At 39.4% G+C, this 15,362-nt stretch overlaps 1 protein-coding gene across 1 annotated transcript in view; it reads right to left on the reverse strand.

Annotated features, from left to right (window-relative positions):
* RALYL (RALY RNA binding protein like) overlaps nucleotides 1–15,362 on the reverse strand; it is a 786,844-nt gene that overhangs the window by 260,239 nt on the left and 511,243 nt on the right. The window lies entirely within an intron of this gene.

Genomic DNA, 15,362 nt, shown 5'->3' on the forward strand with positions numbered 1-15,362 from the left:
TCTCTGTTCATGGAATTTTCTAGGCAAGAATACTGGAGTGGGTTGCCATTTCCTCCTCCAGGGGATCTTCCTGACCCAACGATTGAATCCATGTGTCTTCTGTCTCCTGCACTGAGCAGGCAGATTCTTTACCAACCACACGAACTGGGAAGCCCTAGGACTCAAAATAAATTTTATACTGATGAACAAGACATATTATTTAAAACACACAGCTAACTTACCCACAATTGTTTTATATTACAAATATTCATCCAAAGTTAAACAAAAAGAGAAATTAAACAATGAAGCATAGAGAAATAGCCTATTAATCAATGGTATTTGGAGAAAGAGCTAAATAAAGTAAATATTTAGCATTCTCATTAGTCCATTATAACCTTTTACTTTGATTTATCCCAATAAACAATAGTAAAATTAACTGATACTAAGTTTATTGTCCATGCCTTAGTATTTCTAGCTGCAAAATATCTAAAGTAAAGTGAAATCAGCAAAATGTCAGGAAGGGTCAAGGGAAAAAAAGACAATGTGCATAACAGTTCTTAGATAATAAGAGTCACTACAGCAACTATCTCTGAGATTTGAGTAAAAAAAGCAACCTCAAAATGTGCTGGGAGAGTTAATAAATACCTAGAACACTAAAGTACTAAACATATTTTGTGGAAAATAAAAGAAGTATTTAGAACATTTCATAAACCAACTCAGAGCACCCTGAAGGAGACAATGTACTACACAGCTTGAATAGGTTCGATGATCCTGTTGATAACGCAATGTTTTTTCATTGCTACAATACTCTGTTTCTCAAGTAACTGCTTCATCTAAAAAGATATTTACCAATATGAAGTAGTAAGTTATGGAGAAACTTAGATTCCAGTCTAATCCTCAAAGGAATAGACTCTAAAACAAATCTGATCATCCATGCAGAAAAACAAGGACCATGTGTATCAGGAAATCAGTTAACACAATCATTTGAGTGAATGAAATAATATTGTACTTTGCTGAAATATTTCTTCTCATTCAGCATGCTTCCTTCAAAAGTGTTGTTAAAATACGTCCATGATGCTCAGTGCAGGAGGGAGCATTGAAGTCTTATGATGTATGAATTGAAATGAAATAGAATCATAGACTGTATTACGCACATGGCAGGCATTTAATCAGTGATTGTGAATGTAATGAATCCACGTAATATAAGAACATATCTTCTGTCTTATTAACTTGTAATAGACTTTGAACTGTGGTGCTGGAGAAGACTCCTGAGAGTCCCTTGGACTGCAAGGAGATCCAACCAGTCCATCCTAAAGGAGATCAGTCCTGAATATTCATTGGAAGGACTGATGCTGAATCTGAAGCTCCAATACTTTGGCCACCTCATGCGAAGAGTTGACTCATTTGAAAAGACCCTGATGCTAGGAAAGATTGAGGGCAGGAGGAGAAGGGGATGACAGAGGATGAGATGGTTGGATGGCATCACCGACTCAATAGGCATGAGTTTGAGTAAACTCCAGGAGTTGGTGATGGACAGGGAGGCCTGATGTGCTGCAGTCTGTGGGGTCGCAAAGAGTCGGACACGAATGAGCAACTGAACTGAACTGAATAGGCTAAGTAAATTAAATCCCTAGGAGCAATATTTCTTTAACTGAATTAAAAATTCTAACATTAATTTTAGTCACTATATTTATAATATTTGAGAATACGGATAAAGTAAAAACATACTTATCCCTGAATTAGAATTCATAAAGTTGCAATTTTACTCATTTCAAGTATTTAAATGGAATTAATTTTACTCATTCCAAGAATGTAAATTCCCCTTAATTCAGGACCTGGAAGGACTGTCTGTAATATTTAACACCAAGGCAAAAACCAATTCAGTTGTTAAAATGAAGGCATTTGAAATGTGTACAAATTTGTCATGTTATCTGGCGAATTACACAAAAACAAAAACACACATGAACTGGTTTTTAGATATCAAATGAAGGCAAATAATTCCCAAATTATAAACAATAACAAATCAAGTATTGGAAAAGAAGGCAAATTAGAACAGTTACTATGAGGAAAAAAGAATTTTCAAAACAATAAAAAATGTGTGTAAGGGATTAAGATAAGAAAATCACACATTGAGAAATTTGCCAAAGGTGAAATTATCTTTCACACCTGGCCCCCTGCATGCACACTGTTCTTTTCGCCTACCTCTCGTCCCGCTTTTCTGCTGGTTCACACGTTTTCACGTCACCACCTTTAGGGTGATTTTCCCATCTGCTCCAGGCACAATTACACTCAGTTCTGCTCTGATGCTTATTTTGAAAATGTGAATTTGTTCCAGAACAATTGATAGAAGGGAACAATTTGAGCTTGCTTATGTGTGATTTCCTCAATGAGAAACAGGGGATGAATACAGAAATGGCGTTGGTTGCACTTAAGCCTAGTAGAAATACACAAAATGCACCGCACACACCCCTCAAATGTGAGGCCAGTTCACTGCACATGTCAGCCACATCCGTCTGCATGAGCTACAACCTCCCCTCTGATTTCAGCTCTCCACTCCTTCTGCCCCTCACAAAAATGCACAGCTACAGCTCTTCCAATGGGAAATACAAACTTCAGGTTTTAAGGTAAAAGTAGCCTATGTGTTGTATTATTTATATATTTCATAGCAACCCACTCCGGTATTGTTGCCTGGAGAATCCCATGGACAGAGGAGCCTGGCAGTTCATGAAGTCGTGCAGAGTCAGACAGGACTGAGTGACTAACACACACACACACTATATATATATATACACACACATATATATCATATTTGTATATTGATATCAATTGTTAATATATATAATAGGAGAGGACGAAATGATTGGATAGCATCACCAATTCAATGGACGGAAACTTGGGCAAACTCTGGGAGAGAGTGAGGGACAGGGAAGCTTGGCATGCTGCAGTCCATGGGGTTGCAGAGTCAGACGCGACTTAGCAAAGGAACAGCAGCAATATATATAAACAGTGCTATACTTTTATTAGATTCTTATCAATGTAAATCCTGTGTTACTAATGAAATGTTTTAATGTTATGCTCCAAACACAGATCTTCTCATTAGTCCTGTATTTTTTTAAATTGCACAATTTTTCATAGTGTGGTGATCTTTAGAAAAGCATATGTTGTATTATAGCAGAACTGACTGTACCTTCATTAGTCGCTTCCTCTTCTGTAATCCGGTAGTACTTAGCATATGGGATTGCATTTCTTTATGTACTTATCTATTTCTTCCACCAGAATATGCAGAGAATCAGGGACTTGAAGCAAGCCGTTCAGAGTCACTATGTACCCAGGAGGGTGGGTGAAGGACCGCAGTGGGAATAATGGGGGGTGATGTGTGAGGTGCAGCAGGGAAACCAGGATAAAGGCTGAGCAGTGGCTTCACCAGTGTCTTGGAGTTGATGGATGACAGTGAAGATGGAAAGAAGTGGACTGCTTTTTGTCCCAAAGCTCCAAACAATCAATCACCAAAGCCCACTGATTTCATCTCATTACTGCTCTTTTAATCCTCTACGTGAAGGCTTCGTTATCCTACCCCCTTATTATGATGACAACCATTTGCTCTCCTGTTAACATAATGTTTTCATCCTCCTCAAATTCCTGTGCTGAAGTCTTAACCCCAAACGTGATGCGATTTGCAGATGGGGCCTTTAGGAGGTAATTAAAGTGAAATGAGGTCATGAGGGTACAGTCCTCGTGATGGGGTAGTGTCCTCAGAAGAAGAGATACCATAAAGCTTACTGTCTCTCTCCCTCTCTCTGCTCAAGCACAAAGAAGCGATCATGTGAGCACACAGCTACATAAAGGCCACCTAAAAGCCAAGGGAAGAAGCCTCAGAATGAAACCCTTCTTATGGCAACTTGATCTTGGACTTACCAGCCTCCAGAAATGTGAAAAAAATAAATTTCTATTGTTTAAACTGCCTGAACATGAACATGAAAGTCATTCAATCGTGTCTGACTCTTTGTGACCCGATGGACTACACAGTCCATGGAATTCTCCAGACCAGAATACCGGAGTGGGTAGGGGGTCTTCCCAACCCAGGGCTCAAACACAGGTCTCCCGCATTGCAGGCGGATTCTTTACCAACTGAGCTATCATGGAAGCCTAGTTTATGATAATTAAGCTGCCTAGTCTATGACAATTTCTGCAGCTAATATATCCCCATAAATGCAAACTCTACTTTGAAATATATGTAAGACATGTATATAAGCAATGAAGAACGTTTGAAACCCTTGATTGGCTTCTCAAAGCTACAGGATAAAGTTTAAATATTTTTGGATGTCACACCAGTTCTTTCATGATTTTAACTATACATACCTTCCCAGCCTTACCTCTCATCAGTCTAAAGCTCCTCAATATCAAAGTCTTAGTAGCTCCCTAAACCCATAAAGTTTTCCCATTAATACTTTTGTGTATACAACTTTTCTGTTTAGAATGTCATTTTGCTTGACCTTTATGTGCAAAGCTTCTAATTTATCATTTCATATTTAGCTCCATCCTCAACTCTTCCAGAAAACTTTGCTAAGGGCTAGTCTGCTGCTGCTGCTAAGTCTCTTCAGTCGTGTCCGACTCTGTGCAACCCCATAGACGGCAGCCCACCAGGCTCCCCCATCCCTGGGATTCTCCAGGCAAGAACACTGGAGTGGGTTGCCATCTCCTTCTCCAATGCAGGGAAGTGAAAAGTGAAAGTGAAGTCGCTCAGTCGTGTCAGACTCTCTGCGACCCCAAGGACTGCAGCCCACCAGGCTCCTCCGTCCATGGGATTTTCTAGGCAAGAGTACTGGAGTGGGGTGCCATTGCCTTCTCCGAAGGCTAGTCTATTCCTCCACAATAACTCCCATAGCATATCTTTATCATTGCCTTAAAGACATCTACTTCAATATTTGATTGTAAGTTCTTTGAGGACAGTGGTCACTTCTCTTTATCTAATTCCCCCATGTTACTGGATGTATAGTGCATACTCCATAAATATGCATTGGATAAACAAACACATGTGCCCAGCACAGAGACTTGGCAGAGTGTCATGCTCTCAGTAAATGGCAGTTGCTAACAATACTTATGTCATGCTCTAATGCTCAATCAGCATTAGTTTTCTTCGGGAAATGTGAAAATAGGAAAGAGCCTTGAGAAACAGCGTTATGTTGAAGTAGATTCAAATAATTTTTCTGACCTTTTGCAGCCTCTTGAAAACATTTTTATCACGCATTTATTGTTGTCTGTGTTAAAAAATGCTGCAGGAGGTTCTTCGAATAGTAGGTAACCCACAAAGCTGACAATTCAGCTCTAATACTCAAGTCATTGCCCATTCTCATACAGATAATGTTCTTGAAAAAAGTGAAAAAGTAAAATGTTCTTGTATAACTTACAATATAGGTGGAATTTGAAATTTATATCTAATTTTTTTTTTCAGTTGACTGATAATTTGAGAGAAAAGTAATATCACTTCACTTTGAAACACACATCCTGAAAAGTCTAGCTCCAGCAATCCAAAGACGTTCAACCTCCTATAAAGAGCGAAAGAGAAAGTGGCTTTAGTTTCCATTTGTGCTGTATGTGTTTATTTCTTTAAAAATGCTATCTGAAGTGGGGAAAGGGAAAGTAGTTCAAGCTAAGAATCTAGACGAGGAGGACATTCAGTGAAGGTACATTGAAAATGTCATAAAAAAGTCATCTCATGTGGCAGCCAGTTTAGCCATTGCTCTAAGAAGTTTTCCTTAAAAAACTGCTTTAACTGAGAAAGTAGTTGAAGTAATTGCATCTTTATTTTCTTTTATTGCACAAGATATCAATAAATACTGCTGGTCTTAAGCATTTTCCATTCAGAAGCGATCTTTGTTCTTTTCTATTTCCAGGTTTATCACCAGTTTAAACTGTTAGATCGAGTATGTTGTGGCTACATTTTTCTGATTCAGAAAGTCTCTGAAAAACACATTTTGTTATGATCATTAAGGAATAGGCAAATTATTTATTTATTTTTAATATTATAATATGACATTTAAAGTAGGTAATCTATTCTTATTCCCATTACCATACTTTCTTTTATTTCTTTTTAAAGTTATAAGAAGAATCTTGACCAGGTTTTATTTGTTAATATCATCTCCAATCTATATTTAGTACTGTCTGAAGATAGCTGAACTGTGTTACTTACAATGCATTTTATTAGGACAACAGCATTAACTGTTTACTATCTTACTTAGCAAGGACAAACCAAGGTCAAATTTAATTTCATCCAGGACTTTGACAGTTGGAACAAAACAAGCTAAGTCTTTAAGGATTAATTCAAATGGTCCCACTTTGATGAAATGTTTCTGCTTCTTCTTTCCTTTAATTCCCAGTTTATTCCTCCAAAGTGTATGTAATGAAGCTTAAGCAACAGAAAGCATTTTTAAATGCTGAACACAGAAGGCCCTTGATAATCATTTGGTTGGTCATAACTATGGCATAACTAGCAATTATTTAGCTGAGTGGAATCCATAACATTTTTCTAGGATTGGGTAGGGATCTTAAATTGTCATCTGCTCTTATGTATGCGTAACACACTGAATCCATAGAGACAGATTTAGACACCTCATGGCTCACAATTTTACAGAAAATTGTAAGATCAGTTTTCTCTCCTGACTAAATGCTATTTGAGACATGGGATTTTGGGGCACATTAAGAATATTAGGCCATGGTTTTGATTGCAGCATCTTCCTAAAAAAATCCACAGGTAGAGTGTCATGTCTGCAATCAAGCTTTGTATTAATACATTTACATGCAAGTCACAAACTAAGATCTATTTCTGCCATATGGACAGCTACAAAATCTCACAGATTATTTGAAGAAAGGAATAAACTGCACTTTTAATATAATTATAGGATAATTTAACACTTTTATTTCTGGATCAGTGATTCCTTCACTTTGGGATTTCATGAATCAGACTATCTCCAAGAGGGACAACTTCTTTCAAGTAAAGACATTAAAAAAATAGTATCTCCCGTGATCATCATTTCATAAAGAAAAGATCACCCAATATCTGCAACTTATTATTAAAAGACATGCAGCATAGTATCTATGGAAAATGAAGGACTAGAAAATACAGACTTTTATGTGTCTGTATCATGAAACATTAAGGAATTTGACAAAGAAAAAAAGTTGGCCTTCCAGAAGAAAAGATATGTTTTGAATTTGATAATACTTATGTTTGAAGCATGAATACCATCAAATATCTTTCCCTAAATTAAACATCATCTTCTAAAATTTCAATTAGTGATTTAGTTTTGAAAATATTCCCTAAGTTTTGGATGGCAGTTTTTGTCCTTTTGAAGGGAATTTTAAACTATTAGTTGGGGAATCAGGCAATTACCTATAGTTCCCCTATGATCTGTATTGAAAGAGTATTTTGTAAGGTTTTAGTTAAGATAAATTAGGTAAAAACATTAGTGGAAAAACAATTGAACTGGTAAATTGGTTATGCTTATATACATTTTTGAAAAAAGAAATTCCTCAAACTGATCTCTGAAACAAATTATACAAAGTTTAGTTAATAAACCTATCTAAGAAAGTCCTGCTGATGGGCAGGGCTGTGCTTCCTCCCTGTTGCTTGCTTGGCCTGAGGCGGTGCAGCCCTGGGGTCCACAGGCTTGATGGTAGGGCAAAAGGCTACCTTCAGAAGGACTTAGGCCGGCACCCACCTCCAGGCCTGCTGCTTGCCAATGCCCCCATCCCCAGGCAGGCTGCTGCCAACCCACAGCTCCTCAAGGGGCCCTCAGACACTCCCAGGGAGGTCGGCCCCAGTCTCTTGTGGGGTCACTGCTCTTTCCCCTGGATCCTGGGGTGCAAGGATTTGTTTGTGCCCTCTAAGAGTCTGTGTTTCCCCCATTCTGTGGAAGTTCTGTATCAAATCCTGCTGTCCTTCAAAGTCAGATTCACTGGGGATTCCCAGTCCCTTTGCCGGATCACCAGGTTGAGAAGTCTAACATGGGGCCTAGAACTCTGCAGCAGTGTGAAAACTCCTTTGGGATTGTTGATTTAGTAATCAGGGCCCTGCCCACCAGAGCAAGACCCAGTTTTCCCCACAGGCAGTGCCTCCCATCTGGAAGCTTGCACAGGCCTTTGATCCTCATCCATCAGAGGGCAGACAGAAGAAGCAAGAACTATAATTGAACAGCCTCCACAGAGAGAAACATGATCACAAAAGGAACCAAAATGATCACAGGGATCACAGCCTTGTGTAACTCAGTGAGGCTATGAGCCATACCCAAGACGGTCATGGTGGAGAGTTCTGACAAAACGTGGTCCACAGAGAAGGGAATAGTAAACCACTTCAGTATTCTTGCCTTGACAGGTAATGGAGAGGTCTGACAAAACGTGGTCCATGGAGAAGGGAATGGCAAACCACTTCAGTATTCTTGCCTTGGGAACCCCATGAACAGTATGAAAAGGAAAAATATATGACACTGGAAGATGAGCCCCCCAGGTCAGGAGATGTCCAATATGCTACGAGGGAAGCGCAGAGAAATAGCTCCAGAAAGAATGAAGTGGCTGGGCCAAAGCAAAAACAATGCTCAGTTGCAGATATGTCTAGTGGTTAAAGTAAAGTCAGATGCTATAAGGAACAACATTGCATAAGAACCTGAATGTTAGGTTCATAAATCAAGGCAAATTGGACATGATCAAGCAGGGGATATCAAGAGTAAACATTGACATGTTAGGAATCAGTGAACTAAAATGGACTGGAATGGGAAAATTTAACTTGGATGACCATTATATCTACTACCATAGGCAGGAATCCTTTAGAAGAAATGGAGTAGCCCTCATAGTCAACAAAAGAGTTCAAAATGCAGTACTTGGGTGCAATCACAAAAACAACAGAAAGATCTTGGTTTGTTTCCACAGCAAATCATTCAGTATCACAGTAATCCAAGTCTATGCCCCAACCATTAATGCTGAAGAAGAGGAAGGTCAATGGTTCTATGAAGACCTGCAAGGCCTTTTAGAACTAACACCAAAAAAGATGTCCTTTTCATCATAGGGGACTGGAATGCAAATGTAGGAAGTCAAGAGATACCTGGAGTAACAAGCAAGTTTGGCCTCGGAGTACAAAATGAAGCAGGACAAAAGCTAACAGAGTTTTTTTCCAAGAGAATGTACTGGTCATAGCAAACATTCTCTTCCAACAACACAAGAAATGATTCTAGACACGGACATCACCAAATGGTCAATACTGAAATCCAACTAATTATATACTTTGCAGCCACAGATGGAGAAACACTATACAATCAGCAAAACAAGATCAGGAGCTGACTGCGGCTCAGATCACGAACTCCTTATTGCGAAATTCAGGCTTAAATCTAAGAAATTAGGGAAAACCACTAGACCATTCAGGTATGACCTGAGTTAAATCCTGTATGGTTATACAGTGGCAATGACAAATATATTCAAGGGATTGGATCTGGTAGATGGAATGCCTGAAGAACTAGGGGCAGAGGCTCATAAGATTGTACAAGAGGTGGTGACCAAAACCATCCACAAGAAGCAGAAATGCAACAAGGCAAAATGGTTGTCTAAGGAGGCCTTACAAATAGCTGAGAAAAGCAGAGAAGTGAAAGGCAAAGGAGAAAAGGAAAGAAAGATATACCCAACTGAACACAGAGTTCCAGAGAAAAGCAAAGAGAGATAAGAAAGCAGCCTTAAGAGAAACCATGCGAAGAAATAGAGGAAAACAGTAGAACAATAGAAAGTCTAGAGCTCTCTTTAAGAAAATTGAAGATATCAAGGGAACATTTCATGCACAGATGGACACAATAAAGGACAGAAACATCAAGGACCTAACAGAATCAGAAGAGATTAAGAAAAGGTGGCAAGAATACCCAGAACTATATAAAAAAGGTCTTAATGACCCAGAAAACCACAGCGTTGTGGCCACTCACCTAGAGCCAGATATCCTGTAGTGTGAAGTCAAGTGGGCCTTAGGAAGCATCACTACGAACAAAGCTAGTGGAGGTGATGGGATTCCTGTTGAGCTATTTCAAACTCTAAAAAACGGTGCTATTAAAGTACCGCACTCAGAAAAGTGAACGTGTCAGTCACTCAGTCCTGTCCAACTCTTTGCAACCCCACGGAGTGTAGCCCGCCAGGCTCCTCTGTGTGTGGGATTCTCCAGGCAAGAATACTGGAGTGGGTAGCCATTTCCTTCTGCAGGGGATCTTCCTGATCCAGGGATCAAACCTGGGTCTCCTGCATTGCAGGCAGATTATTTATTATCTGAGCCCCCAGGGAAGCTCATGCCGCTCTCAATACACCAGCAAACTTAGAAAGCTCAGCAGTAGGCACAGGACTGGAAAAGGTCAGTCTTCACTCCAATCCCAAAGAAAGGCAATGCCAAAGAATGCTCAAACTAATGAAGTATTGTGCTCGTTCCACACGCTTGCAAGGTAAAGCTCAAAATCTCTCAAGCTAGGCTTCAACAGTACGCAATCTGAGATGCACAAACTGGATTTAGAAAAGGGAGAGGAACCAGAGATCATATTGCCAACCTCCGTTGGATCACAGAAAAAGCAAGGGAATTCTAGGAAAGCATTTACTTCTGCTTCATTGACTATGACTGTGTGGGTCACAACAAACTGTGGAAAATTCTGAAAGAGATGGGAATACCAGACCACCTTATCTGCCTCCTAAGAAATCTGTATGCAGATAAAGAAGCAACAGTTAGAACCAGACATGAAACAACGGACTGGTTCAAAGTTTGGAAGGGAATACATCAAGACTTATTGCCACCCTCTTATTTAACTTATATGCAGAGTACATCATGTAAAAGGCTGTGCTGGATGAATCAAAAGCTAGAATCAAGATTGCCATAAGAAATATCAGCAACCTGAAATATGCAGATGACACCACTCTCACATCAGAAAGTGAAGAAGAATTAAAGAGCCTCTTTATGAAGATGAAAAAGAAGAGTAAAAAGGTTGGCTTAAAACTCAACATTCAAAAAACTGAGGTCATGGCATCTGGTCTTATCACTTCATGGCAAATAGATGGGGAAACAATGGAAAGAGTGGAAGATTTAATTTTCTTGGGCTCCAAAATCACTGCAGATGGTAATTGCAGCCGTGAAATTAAAAGACAGTTGCTCCTTGGAAGAAACCTATGACAAATCTAGACAGCATGTTAAAAAGCAAAGAAATCACTTTGCTGACAAAGGTCCATATAGTCAGAGGATGGTTTTTTCAGTAGTCCTGGACAGATTTGAAAGTTGGACTGTAAAGAAGGCTGAGCGCCAAAGAATTGATGTTTTCTAATTGTGGTGTTGGAAAAGACTCTTGAGAGTCCCTTGGACTGGAAGGAGATCAAACCAGTCAGTCCTAACTGAAGCAACCTTGACTATTCATTGGAAGCACTGATGCTAAAGCTGAAGCTCCAATAATCTGGCCACTTGATGCTAAGAGCAGATCCATTGGAAAAGACCTTGATGCTGAGAAAGATTGAGGGCTTGAGGAGAAGGGGGTGACAGAGCATGAGATGTTTGGATGGCATCACTGACTTACTGGGCATATGTTTGAGCAAGCTCTGTGAGATACTGCAGGACAGCGAAGCCTGGCATCCTGCATCCATGGGGTCAAAAATATTTGGACACGACTTAGCAACTGAACTACAACAGCAAAAACATTTCATGGAAAAATACAAGTAATTTTCAATTGATATATTTGCTAACCTTTCAGAAAAACATATTTATCAAACAATTTGGAACTGGCAGTACAGAAAATCTTGTTGATTATGGGTTTTATGTTTGAAAAATCCTTTATTTTAGTTCTTTGAGCATATTTATATTTTAAGAACTCTAAGCAACTTAATATTTAAAACTGAATTTTGTCTTTTTTTCTGTTGCACCAAACACATTGGTATATGCCCTTTTATAATCAAATTTAATGTAAAAATAAGTAAGACCATGTTTAAGTCAACTTGTGTTTCCTTTGAAGGGATTACTCTAAAATATTCTATAAGGTTGTGTTTGTTGTGTTACTTAGTAAGCAAGAATGGACCACACTAATACACATATGAGAGTTGTTTTGTAAAATGGATTTTTATTGAGTGTCCAGTATATGTTAAAATATGCTAAAGCTAAAAGAAGATTATCCTGTCTACCAGGATTATTCAGTCTTGAAGATATAAGGAAAACTACCTTTTTGATACTTTTAAACTCCTGTATAATCATCCTGACTATACAAAGGGGTCTGTGCAAGAAGAAGAGGCCAGAGGATCCCCAGAGGGGAGCTGACATCAGGAGTGATGCTGAAGAGTGTGATGGACAGAGAGAGCGGGAGGTGGGCAGCAAGTCCAGGCTTAACCTGGTCCTCCTGAAGCCTGCAGAATCTAGCAGTGCCCTCCTTTCTCTGGGCCTTGGGGCAATCGCCTGAAAAATGAGAGCTTGAAACTTAACCCTCTACCATCTCTTCCAATTCTGAAAATTCAGTAACTTTTTTTTTAAACCATAGTCACGTTAGTAAAGCAAAAGCTTTGCAAATTTGTCCAACACAATTATAAGAACACATTTTTAGAAATCAGAACTTCTTGGTGAGACTAGATTATTAAAATTCTCACATTTATGGCAATCATCTCATGAAGAAAGATAAGATCCATGATGTTTCTTTCCCAAAGTGTCTTCTAAAGGGACAGTACACTGAGACATTGTTAAAAGGTTTATAAGCATTGTGGACAAAATGCACTGAAGGCCTGGGAGAAAGAGTTACGAGTAATTCCTTATACAGGAAAAGAATAAAGGCAAAACAGATCTATGAAGTTATTTAGGTGTCTTCTCAGGGGAAAAAGTTAGCACTGATCCTGCGCAGAAAGTTCATAACCAGGACCCCAGCAGCAGGAGGAAATCAGGGCAATAGAGGGAAGAAGATGGGTTTTCTTTTCTGTGGGTGAGAAATAGTTAGAGAAGATACCTTAAAGTGAAACAAGTTAAACCCTGCTGCAGAGGAGCAAGCTTTCAAGAATTTTGATGTCAAATAAGTAAGAGTCAGCTTCAACTGCCTGGGGATGTTTTGAGACTAAATTAAGGAAGATGAATATAAGAAAAGAGCGGAAGGCCTAGGCATCAGCTTCGATGTTTACTATTAGACATGAGCTGCTCTATTTACCGAGATGTATTGAGAAGTAAAATATTTATTTAAAGTTAGTTTGATGAAAATGAAAGGAGATCCAACCAATCTATCCTAAAGAAGATCAGTCTTGGGTGTTGATTGGAGGGACTGATGTTGAAGCTGAAACTCCAATACTTTGGCCACCTGATGCAAAGAGCTGACTCATTTGAAAAGACCCTGATGCTGGGAAAGATTGAGGGCAGGAGGAGAAGGGGACGACAGAGGAAGAGATGATTGGACGGCATCACCTACTCAATGGACATGAGTTTAGGTAAACTCCAGGAGTTGGTGATGGACCGGGAGGCCTGGCGGGCTGCGGTTCATGGGGTCGCAAAGAGTAGGACACGACTGAACGACTAAGCACACAGCACAACCTAATATACTGTTGTTTTTACTTCCTCAGTTGTGTCTGACTCTTTTGTGACCCCATGGACTGTAGCCCCCAGGCTCCTCCTATCCATGGGATTTTCCCGGCAAGAATACAGGAGTGGGTTGCCATTTCCTTCTCCAGGAGATCTTCCCAACCCAGGGATCAAATCTGCAACTCCTGAATTGGCAGGCAGATTCTTTTTCATTGATCCACCCAGGAAGCCCTAATCTGATGTATGGAACCAGGGTAAAAGTTAGACACATCTCCACTAGTGACAGAAGCATGCCCTTTGCTTGAGGCCTGAACAGGAAAAAGTGAATAGTCACACTTCACTGAAGAGGGATTATGACTCCTTAACACACGCTCTGGACAGAGTGGATCATGAACATACTCAGATTTACAAACACACTCACAGGAGCGTTCTGAAGTGGGAATCCACACATGGCCCTGCCCGAGCACAGAGACTCTTCATAAGTTATAACGTCAATATGTAGTAAAAATGGGCAAATGTGACGTTGCCTTTGGTATAAAACATTGAGTCAAAGAGTGAAGAGTAGACGCAAGTGAGATAGGACAGATTAGGGTGTCGTGATGAAACTAACACTAGATTATTTCAAGTTTCTATCACCTGCTGGCTATAATTTACTTCTATATTGTAACAAATCCAAGGGCAGGACCACGTTTATTTTTCTGTTTCTTACACATAGCACGTTACAATTAACAGTGACTTCAAAGTTAAAAGCGTAGTTGATATGTGTGTTTGCAGTATAAAGTACCTCTGTGGACATATGGGCACTATGCTGAGAAGATGATTCTGGTCAGAGAGAATGTGAATGAATATGATAATTCATTCATGTAAATGAATAAATAAATGAATGAGGTGCTGAGCAAGTCAGTTAACCCCAATTCTGCTAAATAACTCATTTATTAGTGAATCTCTATGATTCTTGCCTACTTGACTTCTTTAGGGTGTTTGATTTTGTAAGTTCTTTAATATTTTTATCCTATTGATTTGTTTTCGAGCTTTAACCACCCTGGGATGGTCTCACTCCATTATCAACTGAATAATACCAGTCGTCAAAACAAAATTATTTTGTCATCTTTATTTCTTTTACTACTGTTTTTTGGTTGTGCTGGGTCTTAGTTGCAGCATGTGGGATCAGATTCCGCGATCAGGGATTGAACCCGAGACCCCTGCATTGGGGATGTGGAGGCTTAGCCACTGGACAGCCAAGCGAGTCCCTTTTTGTCTTCTTTAAATCCCTCCCTCACATTCATTCACCAAGATGACTGCTCTGTCTCTAGTGTCTTAGCAATCTGCATTTCTCTTTACTTCTCACAGCGATGACCTAAGTTTAGGTAATATCTGTTAAGTGATCCCTCTGCCCTAACAAACTAACCCAAGTTTTTCAGCATAATAGTCAAACTTCCATTGAGGCTGTCTATGTGATAACCATGTGGATCAGCCACCCCTTTGAAACTCCTAGCTCTTACTTCTGATGTCCCGGTTGTTTTAGACAATACCTTGCATTCTATTCTCCATCTCCCGTCTGCAGCCCTAAAACCAAAGTTTTACTCCTTTCCAGACTTTTACTCAAAACCATCTTCCTAAAAAACAAACAAACAAATAGCAACAACAACAAAAAACTCCCTTCATTCTCGAATGCTTGTCTCTTTCGCTCGGGGAGAATTCATCACTTCTCACTTCCTTCTCTGAGCTCCTGCAGTAGATTTAGCACCATTTAAATGAGCTGAAGGATGAGGTCAAATAAAGTCTTAATCGTGTTTGATCCCCTATACCTAACATAGTGACTCTTCAGTAAACATTTTCTGCTCATCATTAA

This window comes from Dama dama, chromosome 21 (genome assembly GCF_033118175.1).
Source record: "Dama dama isolate Ldn47 chromosome 21, ASM3311817v1, whole genome shotgun sequence".
Lineage (NCBI taxonomy): Eukaryota > Metazoa > Chordata > Mammalia > Artiodactyla > Cervidae > Dama > Dama dama.